The sequence below is a fragment of the Danio rerio genome, chromosome 4 (genome assembly GCF_052040795.2).
Source record: "Danio rerio strain M-AB ecotype USA chromosome 4, GRCz13ab, whole genome shotgun sequence".
NCBI lineage: Eukaryota > Metazoa > Chordata > Actinopteri > Cypriniformes > Danionidae > Danio > Danio rerio.
Window position 1 is genome coordinate 66,635,431 of NC_141024.2, and position 15,610 is coordinate 66,651,040.

General features: G+C 37.5%; 7 non-coding genes and 1 pseudogene across 7 annotated transcripts; all 8 read left to right on the top strand.

The window, feature by feature from the left end:
- The first annotated feature begins 8,718 nt into the window (after window positions 1-8,718).
- LOC137495129 (U6 spliceosomal RNA) lies at window positions 8,719-8,788 on the top strand (annotated as a pseudogene).
- A 2,815-nt stretch (window positions 8,789-11,603) lies between these two features.
- On the top strand, window positions 11,604-11,710 carry LOC137494990 (U6 spliceosomal RNA). Its single transcript, XR_015485028.1, has one exon. It is a non-coding gene; the product is annotated as a U6 spliceosomal RNA (small nuclear RNA).
- A 423-nt stretch (window positions 11,711-12,133) lies between these two features.
- Window positions 12,134-12,239, top strand: LOC137495079 (U6 spliceosomal RNA). Its single transcript, XR_015485174.1, has one exon. It is a non-coding gene; the product is annotated as a U6 spliceosomal RNA (small nuclear RNA).
- A 407-nt stretch (window positions 12,240-12,646) lies between these two features.
- On the top strand, window positions 12,647-12,753 carry LOC137494652 (U6 spliceosomal RNA). The gene has a single exon (XR_015484741.1). It is a non-coding gene; the product is annotated as a U6 spliceosomal RNA (small nuclear RNA).
- A 422-nt stretch (window positions 12,754-13,175) lies between these two features.
- LOC137494524 (U6 spliceosomal RNA) lies at window positions 13,176-13,282 on the top strand. Its single transcript, XR_015487712.1, has one exon. It is a non-coding gene; the product is annotated as a U6 spliceosomal RNA (small nuclear RNA).
- Window positions 13,283-13,685: 403 nt separating this feature from the next.
- LOC137494878 (U6 spliceosomal RNA) lies at window positions 13,686-13,792 on the top strand. The gene has a single exon (XR_015484884.1). It is a non-coding gene; the product is annotated as a U6 spliceosomal RNA (small nuclear RNA).
- Window positions 13,793-14,213: 421 nt separating this feature from the next.
- LOC137494968 (U6 spliceosomal RNA) lies at window positions 14,214-14,320 on the top strand. Its single transcript, XR_015485047.1, has one exon. It is a non-coding gene; the product is annotated as a U6 spliceosomal RNA (small nuclear RNA).
- A 422-nt stretch (window positions 14,321-14,742) lies between these two features.
- On the top strand, window positions 14,743-14,849 carry LOC137494776 (U6 spliceosomal RNA). Its single transcript, XR_015484905.1, has one exon. It is a non-coding gene; the product is annotated as a U6 spliceosomal RNA (small nuclear RNA).
- Window positions 14,850-15,610: the final 761 nt, after the last annotated feature.

Below are 15,610 nucleotides of genomic sequence, written 5' to 3' on the forward strand. Positions count from 1 at the left end.
TACATCCAGATCAATTTGATGCGGATTAAACCTTTTGAAAAACCGGGCCCTAAAGATGAAAAAATGTGAATGGTAATCCTGTTAGAGATTTACATAAAAAAATATATTAATATGACAGTTGATAAAAATAGAATATGAATCTATAAAATGAGGAAAAACAAAAGCAGTATCTTAACTTAGTACTTACTTGCGTTACATGGTACCAACAAAGGAGACTGTCTGACTCGTTGAACACCTTACGGATGGCATTGATTTCAGCCTGGTCTTTTTCAACCATAAAACACCTAAAAAATAAATACTTTAAACTTTAAGATAGAGAAAACAAATACAAAATATTACAAATGTTTGCTCTCCAAAGAATGCATTTTGTTGTTTACTTTTATTTACCTTCTCTAGAAAAAAAAACAATTTATGCATGAAATCAACATCTAGCAAATACCAATTCTGACCCGAATTTGCTAATATAAAGTAAAAATCCACAATATTAACAATTATGACCTGAGGTTAACGTATTATCAATAAATCAGTGATGATGACCTGAGGTTAGCATATTATTAATATTAATAAATCAGTGATGACCTGAGGTTAGCATATTATTAATATTAATAAATCAGTGATGATGACCTGAGGTTAGCATATTATTAATATTAATAAATCAGTGATGATGACCTGAGGTTAGCATATTAATAATATTGATAAATCAGTGATGATGACCTGAGGTTAACGCATTATTAATAAATCAGAGATGATGACCTGTATATTAATAAATCAGTGATGATGACCTGAGGTTAGCATATTATTAATATTAATAAATCAGCGATGATGACCTGAGGTTAACATATTAATAATATTAATAAATCAGTGATGACCTGAGGTTAACATGTTAATTATATTAATAAATCAGTGATGACCTGAGGTCAACATAGTAATAATATAAATAAATCAGTGCTGATGACCTGTGGTTAACATATTAATAATATTAATAAATCAGTGATAATGACCTGAGGTTAACATATTAATAATATTAATAAATCAATGATGACCTGAGGTTAACATATTAATATTAATTAATCAGTCAGTGATGATGACCTGAGGTTAATGTATTAATAATATTAATAAATCAGTGATGATGACCTGAGGTTAACATATTAATAATATTAATAAATTGACGACCTGAGGTTAACATATTAATAATATTAATAAATCAATGATGACCTGAGGTTAACATAATAATATTAATTATTCAGTCAGTGATGATGACCTGAGGTTAATGTAGTAATAATATTAATAAATCAGTGATGATGACCTGAGGTTAACATATTAATAATACTAATAAATTGATGACCTGAGGTTAACGTATTAATAATATTAATAAATCAGTGATTAAGACCTCTGGTTAACGTATTAATGATATTAATAAATCAGTGATGATGACCCGAGGTTAATATATTAATAATATTAATAAATCAATGATGACCTGAGGTTAACATATTAATATTAATTAATCAGTCAGTGATGATGACCTGAGGTTAATGTATTAATAATATTAATAAATCAGTGATGACGACCTGAGGTTAATATATTAATAATATTAATAAATTAATGTTGACCTGAGGTTAACATAATAATATTAATTAATCAGTCAGTGATAATTACCTGAGGTTAATGTATTAATAATATTAATAAATCAGTGATTAAGACCTCTGGTTAACATATTATTAATATTAATAAATCACTGATGATGACCTGAGGTTAACATATTAATAATATTAATAAATCAGTGATGATGACCTGAGGTTAACAATTTATAAATAATAAATCAGTGATGATGACCTGAGGTTAACACATTAATAATATTAATAAATCAGCTATGATGACCTGAGGTTAACATACTAATAATATTAATGAATCCGTGATGATGACCTGAGGTTAACATATTAATAAATCAGTTAAGGCCATGAGGTTAACATGTTAATTATATTAATAAATCAGTGATGACATGAGGTTAACATGTTAATAATATTAATAAATCAGTGATGACCTGAGGTCAACATATTAATAATATACATAAATCAGTGATGATGACCTGTGGTTAACATATAAATAATATGAATAAATCGACGACCTGAGGTTAACATATTAATAATATTAATAAATCAATGATGACCTGAGGTTAACATATTAATAATATTAATAAATCAGCGATGATAACCTTAGGTTAACGTATTAATAATATTAATAAATCAGTGATGATGACATGAGGTTAAAGTATCAATAATATTAATAAATCAGTGATTGTGACCTGTGATTAACGTATTAATAATATTAATAAATCAGTGATGATGACCTGAGGTTAACATATTAATAATATTAATAAATTGACGACCTGAGGTTAACATATTAATAATATTAATAAATCAGTGATGATGACCTGAGGTTAACATATTAATAATATTAATAAATCAATGATGACCTGAGGTTAACATACTAATAATATTAATGAATCCGTGATGATGACCTGAGGTTAACATATTAATAAATCAGTTAAGGCCATGAGGTTAACTTGTTAATTATATTAATAAATCAGTGATGACATGAGGTTAACATGTTAATAATATTAATAAATCAGTGATGACCTGAGGTCAACATATTAATAATATACATAAATCAGTGATGATGACCTGTGGTTAACATATAAATAATATGAATAAATCGACGACCTGAGGTTAACATATTAATAATATTAATAAATCAATGATGACCTGAGGTTAACATATTAATACTATTAATAAATCAGCGATGATAACCTTAGGTTAACGTATTAATAATATTAATAAATCAGTGATGATGACATGAGGTTAAAGTATCAATAATATTAATAAATCAGTGATTGTGACCTGTGATTAACGTATTAATAATATTAATAAATCAGTGATTATGACCTGAGGTTAAAGTGTTAATAATATTAATAAATCAGTGATGATGACCTGAGGTTAACATATTAATAATATTAATAAATTGACGACCTGAGGTTAACGTATTAATAATATTAATAAATCAGTGATGATGACCTGAGGTTAACATATTAATAAAATTAATAAATCAATGATGACCTGAGGTTAACATAATAATATTAATTAATCAGTCAGTGATGACCTGAGGTTAATGTATTAATAATATTAATAAATCAGTGATGACGACCTGAGGTTAACATATTAATAATATTAATAAATCAGTCAGTGATGATGACCTGAGGTTAATGTATTAATAATATTAATAAATCAGTGATGATGACCTGAGGTTAACATATTAATAATAATAAATTGCCGACCTGAGGTTAACGTATTAATAATATAAAAAAATCAGTGATTAAGACCTCTGGTTAACGTATTATTAATATTAATAAATCAGTGATGATGACCTGAGGTTAACATATTAATAAATCCGTGATGATGACCTGAGGTTAACAATTTATAAATAATAAATCAGTGATGATGACCTGAGGTTAACACATTAATAATATTAATAAATCAGTGATGATGACCTGAGGTTAACATACTAATAATATTAATGAATCCGTGATGATGACCTGAGGTAAACATATTGATAATATTAATAAATCAGTTAAGGCCATGAGGTTAACATGTTAATTATATTAATAAATCAGTGATGACATGAGGTTAACATGTTAATAATATTAATAAATCAGTGATGACCTGAGGTCAACATATTAATTATATACATAAATCAGTGATGATGACCTGTGGTTAACATATTAATAATATTAATAAATCAATGATGACCTGAGGTTAACGTATTAATAATATTAATAAATCAGTGATGATAACCACAGGTTAACGTATCAATAATATTAATAAATCAGTGATTGTGACCTGTGATTAACGTATTAATACTATTAATAAATCAGTGATTATGACCTGAGGTTAAAGTTTTAATAATATTAATAAATCAGCTATGATGACTTGAGGTTAACATATTAATAAATCAATGATGACCTGAGGTTAACATATCAATATTATTAATAAATAAATTATGACCTGAGGTTAACGTATTATTAAAATTAATAAATCAGTGATTATGACCTGAGGTTAACATATTAATGATAATAAATCAGTGATGATGACCTGGGGTTATTGTATTAATAAAATTAATAAATCAGCGATGATAACCTGGGGTTAACAAATTACTAATAATAATAAATCAGTGATGATGACCTGAAGTTAAAATATAAATAATATAAATAAATCAGTGATGATGACCTGAGGTTAACATATTAATAATATAAATAAATCAGTGATGATGACCTGAGGTTAAAATATTCATATTAATTATTCAATCAGTGATGATGACCTGCAACGTATTAATAATATTAATAAATCAGTGATGATGACCTGAGATTAACTTATTAATAATATCAATAAATGAGTGATGATGACCTGAGATTAACTTATTAATAATATCAATAAATGAGTGATGATGACCTGTGGTTAAAGTATTAATAATAATAATAATAATAATAAATAAGTGATGATGGTCTGAGGTAAACGTATTATTAATATTAATAAATCAGCGATGATGACCTGAGATTAACATATTAATAATATTAATAAATCAGTGATGATGACCTGAGGTTAACATATTTAACAGAAAAAACTATTAAATAAAATCACTAACGTTAGTTGAATTTTTGCAGTGATTCACAGTAGTTAACGCCTCAAATAACCTACTGTCTTGTGTTTAAACTAACGTTAGTGCTGTGTTGGTCCACATTTCTGGCGTGTCTTTAAATGAAATTGACATAATACATGCTAAAAACCGAATTATTAGAAAAAAAGGTCGCTAAATTAGCAAGAGGGTAAGTTTAGTTGCGTTTAATAACGTTTGCTAGATTTAAATATTCAAAACAATATTGTTAGCTTGTTTTAATTAATACCAGAAAGTAAATCACAGTAGCGGAAGAGCAGCACGCTAAACTAACGTTAGGTAGGGACGGCTAATTAGGCTAACTTAATGCAAACAAAAGTTAAACGTTGCTCGTTTACCTCGCTGGAAAAAGGACAAATCCATAAACACATATGAATTTTACAATCATTAATGCTTCTGTAAACTTATAGAAGAAAACTGGTGATCTCACCTCTTCACTTGTCCTCTTCACCTGTCCTCTTCACTGGTGAAAATGGCAGTTGCCTGTGCGTGGGTGTGTGTGTGTGTTTTCTTTTTTGAATTTGCGTTTTTGGCGGACTCTGCAGGAGGCTCATAATGATGACGTAATAACGTTTGATTGGCTGATAGTGATGATGTCCCTGGGTCATCATAAAATATGTTGGTCTCAGGACAACTAGCACTTGGCAAAATCAGGACGAGCTACCGCAGTGACCCTCTAGCATATGCCTTATTCACCTTCATCTTTACATATCACTAAAGGCAGTATTTAACGTCCCTGCGGGAGCACTCAAAACTTACTAATATCGACTGTTTAGGTGCTCCACTTAACTATACACCCCATTAACATCACTGCAACTGCAGTGACGCTCTAGCTGAGCCCCTTTTTCACTTTCATCTCTAAATATCACTGCTAATAGTACTTAGTATTTCCGTGTGAGACTCTAATACTGAGTACCACTGCACCTCTGCTCTTGCAGAGACGCTTTGCCGAGCCTTATTCTCCCTCTGCACCACTGCTGCAACAGTTAAGCTTTGCCTGAGCTGCAACTGCAGAGACGGCTGTTTAGCCTTAATTCTCTGCACCACTGATTTTATAGCACTTCTGTAACTGCAGAGAAGCTCTGCTGAGATTATTTTTTCCCCTGCACCAATGCTGCAGCAGTGACGCCCTGCCTGAACAGTCTTCCAAACAACAGATATAAACTCTGTCATTGGTCCTCTAACACCTCTAAATCCTCAATTTGCCTCAGCCAATATTTCCTCAGAGAAGCCCAGCTGATTCTCGGTTGCAGACTTCAACCTAGTTTCCAAGCAGCACGACTCTGTCTGTTCTTCCTACTTTCTGTCTTAGTTGCATAGGACTCATTTTTACTAAACTTTCCTTTTTATTTTATTAAACTTCCCTTCTCTTTCTCTTCATAATTTTTTAATTTCACTTGCACTCATTCTCCGCAGCTCGGACTCCCACAGGGGTAGCCCCAAGCTCCCACTGCCACAGCAGTGAAGCTCTTTAAAAGCTCACATGTACACTTTTCAAAAAAATTTTACCATTATCACACTCCGCCGCAATAATACAGCCGTAAAGGCGTAGCGGGAACTCGTATTGCTTCCATACTGACTACAATTACACCTCTACAGCAGCTCCACTTAATTACATTGCATTGTAGCATCAATTTATTCTCCATCACCACACTCCCCGCAACAATACAGCCATAAAGGCTTAGCGGGAACTCGTATTGCTTACATACTGACCACCATCACACCTTTACAGCAGCTCCACTTAATTACATTGCATTGTAGTATCAATTTATTTTCCATCACCACACTCCCCGCTATAATACAGCTGTAAAGGCTTAGCGGGAACATGTATTGCTTTCACACATATAATGCACCAGACTCTGAATACCTATGCACCCCTGCAGCCACAGAGTCGCTCTACTGTGTCTGATTCCTATCTGCTACACAGCTGTTAATCAGCTCTCCAAAGCGCACTTCCCTTTAGAAACTGACTTTCACCGCACCTCTGCAGCCGCAGAGACGCTCAGCCGAGCATCACTCCCCTCTACATCACTGCCGCAGCAGTGACGCTTAGCGAGCGCATATACACTTCCACTTAGCAATCCACTACTGATACACTCTCCAGCACTGCCAAAGCAGTTAAACGTCTCTGCGAAGGCGTATTTACCTTCCAGATACTGACTTCCATTGCACCTCTGCAGCAGCAGAGACGCTCAGCCGAGCATCATTTACATCCCCTGCACCACTGCTGCAGCAGTGACGCTCTGCTGGAGCTCATGCACACTTCCATTACACTTATACCACTTCTGTCACTCCCAGCACTGCTAAAGCAGTTAAAACGCTGCTGCAGAAGCGTATTCTTCCCCTTAGGACTGACTACCACCGCACCTCTGCAGTCGCAGAGACGCTCAGCCGAGCATCACTCCCCTCCACATCACTGCCGCAGCAGTGACGCTCAGCGAGCGCATATACACTTTCATTTAGCAACCCAATACTGATACACTCTCCAGCACTGCTAAAGCAGTTAAACGTCCCTGCGGAGGCGTATTTCCCTTACAAATACTGACTTCCATTGCACCTCTGCAGCAGCAGAGACGCTCAGCCGAGCATCATTTACATCCCCTGCACCACTGCTGCAGCAGTGACGCTCTGCTGGAGCTCATGCACACTTCCATTACACTTATACCACTTCTGTCACTCCCAGCACTGCTAAAGCAGTTAAAACGCTGCTGCAGAAGCGTATTCTTCCCCTTAGTACTGACTACCATCGCACCTCTGCAGTCGCAGAGACGCTCAGCCGAGCTTCATCCCCCCTGCACCACTGCTGCAGCAGTGTCGCTCCACCGGAGCTCACGCACACTACCATTTATCCATACCACTACTGACACACTCCCCATTGGACTGCCAAAGCTGTTAATCAGTTAACCGCTTCTCATCTGCAGCTACAGCTCCGCAGAACCTTACAGCTTTATTTTCCATCACTACTATACTAAACCTTTACGAAACTCACCACATATGTTTTAAACCTTTACACTTACCCCACTCACTCTCCCGCTGGTCCTTACAATTAACAGAACCCGGGACACACATAGTCATACATAAGCACTTTAAGTTAATTTTTACACCCACACCAGTCTCTGTTGCTCCTCCAAGCTATTTCTGTATCACTTTTCAGCAGCTGGATATGGCATTAATCTCCTGTGCCTTTTGGGGGGTTCTTCAAATACGCGGCTGCTGTCCCGAGCGGAGCATTTTGGGGAGTTGTCGAGATCTACCTGAGCTCGAGGCTCCCCTCTCTTCCTCCAAACGGGAGGGAGCCCAGGGCTCAAGAACCTTCGAGCTCAGGGCTCTCTCCCGGGACAGCATGCCAAACTTGCTTATAATCAATCATCAGCTAAGTGTGAACTCTTGAAGTGAAGTTTATTCATAAACTAATTTCGAGAGGAGCACGTGATTATGATTGAACACGGCTGGTCCTGCATTAGCATGCTTGATCCACCAATCAGGCCATTCCTAACCACTATAAAGAGCCAGGGTTTTCTCACTACAGTCATCTTCGATTTGAAGAATCCCCCCTTCCACCCCTACCTTTTCACCTTTCCCTCCATAGGGCAGCACGGTGGCTCAGTGACTAGCACTGTCGCCTCACAGCAAGAACGTCACCGGTTCTAGTTCCTTAACAGGCCGGTGGTCGTTTCTGTGTGTAGTTTGCATGTTCTTCCCGTGCTTGCGTGGGTTTTCCCCGGGTTCTCCGGTTTCCTCCCACATTCCAAAAACATGTACAACAAGTTAATCGTTAAATCTAAATTTCAATACAGGTAATCTAATAATGCAGCATATCTTTTAATAGCCTTCAATCTTAATCTTTAGCTATTATAAAAAGGGGAGTTGTCGAGATCTACCTGAGCTCGAGGCTCCCCTCTCTTCCTCCAAACGGGAGGGAGCCCAGGGCTCAAGAACCTTCGAGCTCAGGGCTCTCTCCCGGGACAGCATGCCAAACTTGCTTATAATCAATCATCAGCTAAGTGTGAACTCTTGAAAATTGGATCGATACAGAGAAGATTAGCATGGCCCCTGCGAAAAGCAACCTGATGGATCTTCTCTGTCCCCACCCTGTGGCCCCCAGCAGTCCTCTCGACGTCACATGGCCTTAGACTGCAGGGTAGTGACCCCTGAACCCCATTGGGGTCACCTGTGGCCTTGAAGGGTGCTCATGCTTGTTGAAATTAAACAAATTACCCAATATGGTAAAAAATCAAAGGCGGGAACTGGCATAATTAGCCATGTGCTTTCTGGGGTATGACAGGTGCATATTAATTAGCCATGTGCTGTAGACTGCTCTCATTGTATATCATATATTACATAATTTGAAAAAGAAAATCCATTTTAAATAAATTGAGTAACATATAATTATTAAAAATAGTATTATTTTTTAATAAATGTATTACATTATATTCAAATATAATTGTATGTTTATTTGCAACATAACTAAATATAGCTTTTTTGAATTGCATGTGAGTTAGATAAAATGTTTTTTATAATTAGGACTTATATTTGACACCTTTTAAGAAATATAATATTTTTTAATAGTTCAATAATAAACATACTGAAATATTGACATTTAAATGTTTTAGAATTTTGTCAATTATATTGACCGTAATGTTCAGGTAACTTATTTATTAATATTAAATAACACATAATAAAATATTTAAACAACTGATTAAACTAAATATAGTACCTAAAAACATTAGGCTATAGGATATAAGAAATATTATATTAAAATACAATAAAATTAAAATTTCAGGCGTTGATATTAAAATAGGTTTATCAATTTTTAAAAGTTTAATAAATTATTTAAAAATACAATTAAATATATTTTTAAATATTTCATTTACATCAATGTTTACAGTTATATTTACATATACATATTATTTTTTACTGCATTTACATTGAACATTTACTTAAGTTTAATTTACAATATAAATTTATACCATTTTTATTTTTACTGTTAGCTAAACTACAGTTTATAACTTGTTTATGAATAATATACAGAACCCTAATATTACCATCCTTTAAATTACACAATAATAACATTAAAGCAACCACATGAATATGTGTACGCAGTGTATTTTTGGAAGTTTTATTTTATCCTTTAACTCTTGTTTGCAATAAATGAATAGAAAAAAATGATGTAAAGTGTAATATAAATATTGTGTAAAGTTATTCGAGTCACAACAGATAACCCACTCTTGGGACACTGTAGCTACTGAACAAATATCTTTTAAAAAAAAAAAGCTGAAATGTACACAGAGATAAGAAATAAAATGTTTATTTACACAAAATATATAACCATTTATACTTTTAACATATTAGGACAGTACAATATAGCATAAAATTATTTTATTATCACAACAGTTTATGCAATATTTAAAAAAAAAAAATCACAAACATATGATAAATTATTATTTTATAAACTACCTTCCCAGTAGTTGCTGCTCGGCTATTTGCTAGAGCAGCTCAAAGCATAACCCAGAGCTGTAAATAAACACTAATAGCAGAAGTTAAGAAGAAAAAAGAAAATGACAACAGCCAATAAGAGTCAAAATATCTTGCCTATTTGTTTTAAAGACTAAATGTTTGCACCTTTACAGTGTTTTTAGACTTAGACTTAATTTTTAAAATTAGTTATTTGCATCTGAACAATATCTTTTAACTGTTTAATATTATTAAGTAAATGATTTAATAACACAGATAAAACAATGCATTTTTGTAGGAAATTGTTATTTTAGAAATAATAGCAGTTTCTATGCTATCATAAAGCCCTACAACTTGTATATGTATATTTATATTTGTTTTATACAAAATAAACATTTATCTTGCTTAGTTGTTTTAAAGACTAAATGTTTGCACCTTGACAGTGTTATTAGACTTATAATATTTAGAATTAGAGTTAATTGCATCTGAACAATATCTTTTAACCACTTAATATTATTAAGTAAATGATTTAATAACACAGAAAAAAATGCATTTTTCTAGGGAAATGTTATTTTAGAAATAATCGCGTTTTTCTATGCTATCATAAAGCCCTAAAACATATACATGTATATATCTATTTTTTGTCAAACAAAATAAACATTTACAACGAAGCTTGTCGTCTTTATAGTCTATTTTGTCTCCTTTTTTAACTTCCTCTATCTACTGCACCGCTTTATAAATCGCGCTTCCTGGAGGTCCCGCCCAGCGGCCAATCGGAGCGCACGTTCAGTGGAACTTTCTCAAAGAGCCAACGGCACGCTACATGACATGACCAAATTCGGAAGCACGCTTTGTGGAACTTTGCGTCGACCAATCCCGAGCCAGACGTCGGGCCAATCAGGAAGAAGGGAAAGTGGAACTGTGGAACGGGAAGGGAACCGAAGATTCTCCCGCAAGAGGCGCAAGGATGACACGCAAATCCGTGAAGCGCTCCATATTGCTGTTTTAGTGCGTGGGTAAAAGTACAGAAATGAAAAAAGACAAAAGGCTTTTCACGATTCCAAATGGTGCATGAGGATGGGTTTAGCAAATCGTGGGAGGTGCTACTGGGTAAACTGGAAAATCTACATGCATGGTGAAAACGAATGTGGGATGCTTTGATCGTTTGTTTTGTTGTGCAACCAATGCACTTCCAAAGCCTTTGTTTTAGTGGGACTTTGCCATAGGCTAACCTGACACTCTAATTTCCCCAGTCTTTAAACTTGGTGACCTACTGCATCAATCAGTGTGCCTAGCACTGACAGGACCAAAGCTCTGTAGTGCACGGCATACAAGTGGGAACATGGCTCTCCAGGTCCCACCACCTTGGAGGAACATTGCTGGGACTCGAGGCGTACATATGCCCTGAGCCTGACTGCTGAACTGTGCTCGCTACGGTGGCACATATACTAAAATTGGATCGATACAGAGAAGATTAGCATGGCCCCTGTGTAAGGATGACACGCAAATCCGTAAAGCGCTCCATATTGCTGTTTTAGTGCGTGGGTAAAAGTACAGAAATGAAAAAAGACAAAAGGCTTTTCACGATTCCAAATGGTGCATGAGGATGGGTTTAGCAAATCGTGGGAGGTGCTACTGGGTCAACTGGAAAGTCTACATGCATGGTGAAAACGAATGTGGGATGCTTTGATCGTTTGTTTTGTTGTGCAACCAATGCACTTCCAAAGCCTTTGCTTTGGTGGGACTTTGCCATAGGCTAACCTGACACTCTAATTTCCCCCTGTCCATAAACTTGGTGACCTACTGCATCAATCAGTGTGCCTAGCACTGACAGGGCCAAAGCTCTGTAGTGCATGGCATACAAGTGGGAACATGGCTCTTCGGGTCCCACCACCTTGAAGGAACATTGCTGGGACTCGAGGCGTACATATGCCCTGAGCCTGACCACTGGTCTGTGCTTGCTACAGTGGCACATATACTAAAATTGGATCAATACAGAGAAAATTAGCATGCCCCTGCGAAAGGATGACACGCAAATCCGTAAAGCGCTCCATATTGCTGTTTTAGTGCGTGGGTAAAAGTACAGAAATGAAAAAAGACAAAAGGCTTTTCACGATTCCAAATGGTGCATGAGGATGGGTTTAGCAAATCGTGGGAGGTGCTACTGGGTCAACTGGAAAGTCTACATGCATGGTGAAAACGAATGTGGGATGCTTTGATCGTTTGTTTTGTTGTGCAACCAATGCACTTCCAAAGCCTTTGCTTTAGTGGGACTTTGCCATAGGCTAACCTGACACTCTAATTTCCCCCTGTCCATAAACTTGGTGACCTACTGCATCAATCAGTGTGCCTAGCACTGACAGGGCCAAAGCTCTGTAGTGCATGGCATACAAGTGGGAACATGGCTCTTGAAGGAACATTGCTGTGACTCGAGGCGTACATATGCCCTGAGCCTGACCACTGGTCTGTGCTCGCTACGGTGGCACATATACTAAAATTGGATCGATACAGAGAAGATTAGCATGGCCCCTGCGAAAGGATGACACGCAAATCCGTGAAGCGCTCCATATTGCTGTTTTAGTGCGTGGGTAAAAGTACAGAAATGAAAAAAGACAAAAGGCTTTTCACGATTCCAAATGGTGCATGAGGATGGGTTTAGCAAATCGTGGGAGGTGCTACTGGGTCAACTGGAAAGTCTACATGCATGGTGAAAACGAATGTGGGATGCTTTGATCGTTTGTTTTGTTGTGCAACCAATGCACTTCCAAAGCCTTTGCTTTAGTGGGACTTTGCCATAGGCTAACCTGACACTCTAATTTCCCCAGTCTTTAAACTTGGTGACCTACTGCATCAATCAGTGTGCCTAGCACTGACAGGACCAAAGCTCTGTAGTGTACGGCATACAAGTGGGAACATGGCTCTCCAGGTCCCACCACCTTGGAGGAACATTGCTGGGACTCGAGGCGTACATATGCCCTGAGCCTGACCGCTGATCTGTGCTCGCTACGGTGGCACATATACTAAAATTGCATCGATACAGAGAAGATTAGCATGGCCCCTGCGAAAGGATGACACGCAAATCCGTGAAGCGCTCCATATTTCTTTTTTAGTGCGTGGGTAAAAGTACAGAAATGAAAAAAGACAAAAGGCTTTTCACGTTTCCAAATGGTGCATGAGGATGGAGGTGCTGCTGGGTCAACTGGAAAGTCTACATGCATGGTGAAAACGAATGTGGGATGCTTTGATCATTTGTTTTGTTGTGCTAATGCACTTCCAAAGCCCTTGCTTTAGTGGGACTTTGCCATAGGCTATCCTGACACTCTAATTTCCCCCTGTCCATAAACTTGGTGACCTACTGCATCAATCAGTGTGCCTAGCACTGACAGGGCCAAAGCTCTGTAGTGCACGGCATACAAGTGGGAACATGGCTCTCCAGGTCCCACCACCTTGGAGGAACATTGCTGGGACTCGAGGCATACATATGCCCTGAGCCTGACCGCTGATCTGTGCTCGCTACGGTGGCACATATACTAAAATTGGATCGATACAGAGAAGATTAGCATGGCCCCTGCGAAAGGATGACACGCAAATCCATGAAGCGCTCCATATTGCTGTTTTAGTGCGTGGGTAAAAGTACAGAAATGAAAAAAGACAAAAGACTTTTCACGATTCCAAATGGTGCATGAGGATGGGTTTAGCAAATCGTGGGAGGTGCTACTGGGTCAGCTGGAAAGTCTACATGCATGGTGAAAATGAACGTGGGATGCTTTGATCGTTTGTTTTGTTGTGCTAATGCACTTCCAAAGCCCTTGCTTTAGTGGGACTTTGCCATAGGCTATCCTGACACTCTAATTTCCCCCTGTCCATAAACTTGGTGACCTACTGCATCAATCAGTGTGCCTAGCACTGACAGGGCCAAAGCTCTGTAGTGCACGGCATACAAGTGGGAACATGGCTCTCCAGGTCCCACCACCTTGGGAGGAACATTGCTGGGACTCGAGGCGTACATATGCCCTGAGCCTGTCCACTCGTCTGTGCTCGCTACAGTGGCACATATACTAAAATTGGATCGATACAGAGAAGATTAGCATGGCCCCTGTGAAAGGATGACACGCAAATCCGTGAAGCGCTCCATATTGCTGTTTTAGTGCGTGGGTAAAAGTACAGAAATGAAAAAAGACAAAAGGCTTTTCACGATTCAAAATGGTGCATGAGGATGGGTTTAGCAAATCGTGGGAGGTGCTGCTGGGTCAACTGGAAAGTCTACATGCATGGTGAAAACGAATGTGGGATGCTTTGATCGTTTGTTTTGTTGTGCAACCAATGCACTTCCAAAGCCTTTGCTTTAGTGGGACTTTGCCATAGGCTAACCTGACACTCTAATTTCCCCAGTCTTTAAACTTGGTGACCTACTGCATCAATCAGTGTGCCTAGCACTGACAGGACCAAAGCTCTGTAGTGCACGGCATACAAGTGGGAACATGGCTCTCCATGTCCCACCACCTTGGAGGAACATTGCTGGGACTCGAGGCGTACATATGCCCTGAGCCTGTCCACTCGTCTGTGCTCGCTACGGTGGCACATATACTAAAATTGGATCGATACAGAGAAGATTAGCATGGCCCCTGCGAAAGGATGACACGCAAATCTGTGAAGCGCTCCATATTGCTGTTTTAGTGCGTGGGTAAAAGTACAGAAATGAAAAAAGACAAAAGACTTTTCACGATTCCAAATGGTGCATGAGGATGGGTTTAGCAAATCGTGGGAGGTGCTACTGGGTCAACTGGAAAGTCTACATGCATGGTGAAAACGAACGTGGGATGCTTTGATCGTTTGTTTTGTTGTGCTAATGCACTTCCAAAGCCTTTGCTTTAGTGGGACTTTGCCATAGGCTATCCTGACACTCTAATTTCCCCCTGTCCATAAACTTGGTGACCTACTGCATCAATCAGTGTGCCTAGCACTGACAGGGCCAAAGCTCTGTAGTGCACGGCATACAAGTGGGAACATGGCTCTCCAGGTCCCACCACCTTGGAGGAACATTGCTGGGACTCGAGGCGTACATATGCCCTGAGCCTGGCCGGCAGGCACTTTTTTCCAGGGGTTTCAGTACAGCGTAACCGCTACTATGTCATCTGATGGGCGTGGCCTATCTGTGAATTTGCATAGGTCACGGATCATGCGCAGATTGTGAAAACAGCCGTTTGATTCAGATACCTGTACGTATTCGCAGGGGTTTCGTGTCCAATACCTTTTATATGCAGTACAAAATAGCTGTCCTGATCGCAGGTGTTTCATGTGAAGTCAGTGTATGTTATATTAAACAAATTAACTTAAGATACCTCTCAGATTACATTAATACTGTTATAACTTAAGATACCTGTCCTCATGTATCCCAGGGCTTTTGTGTCAAATACTTTATACATTATAT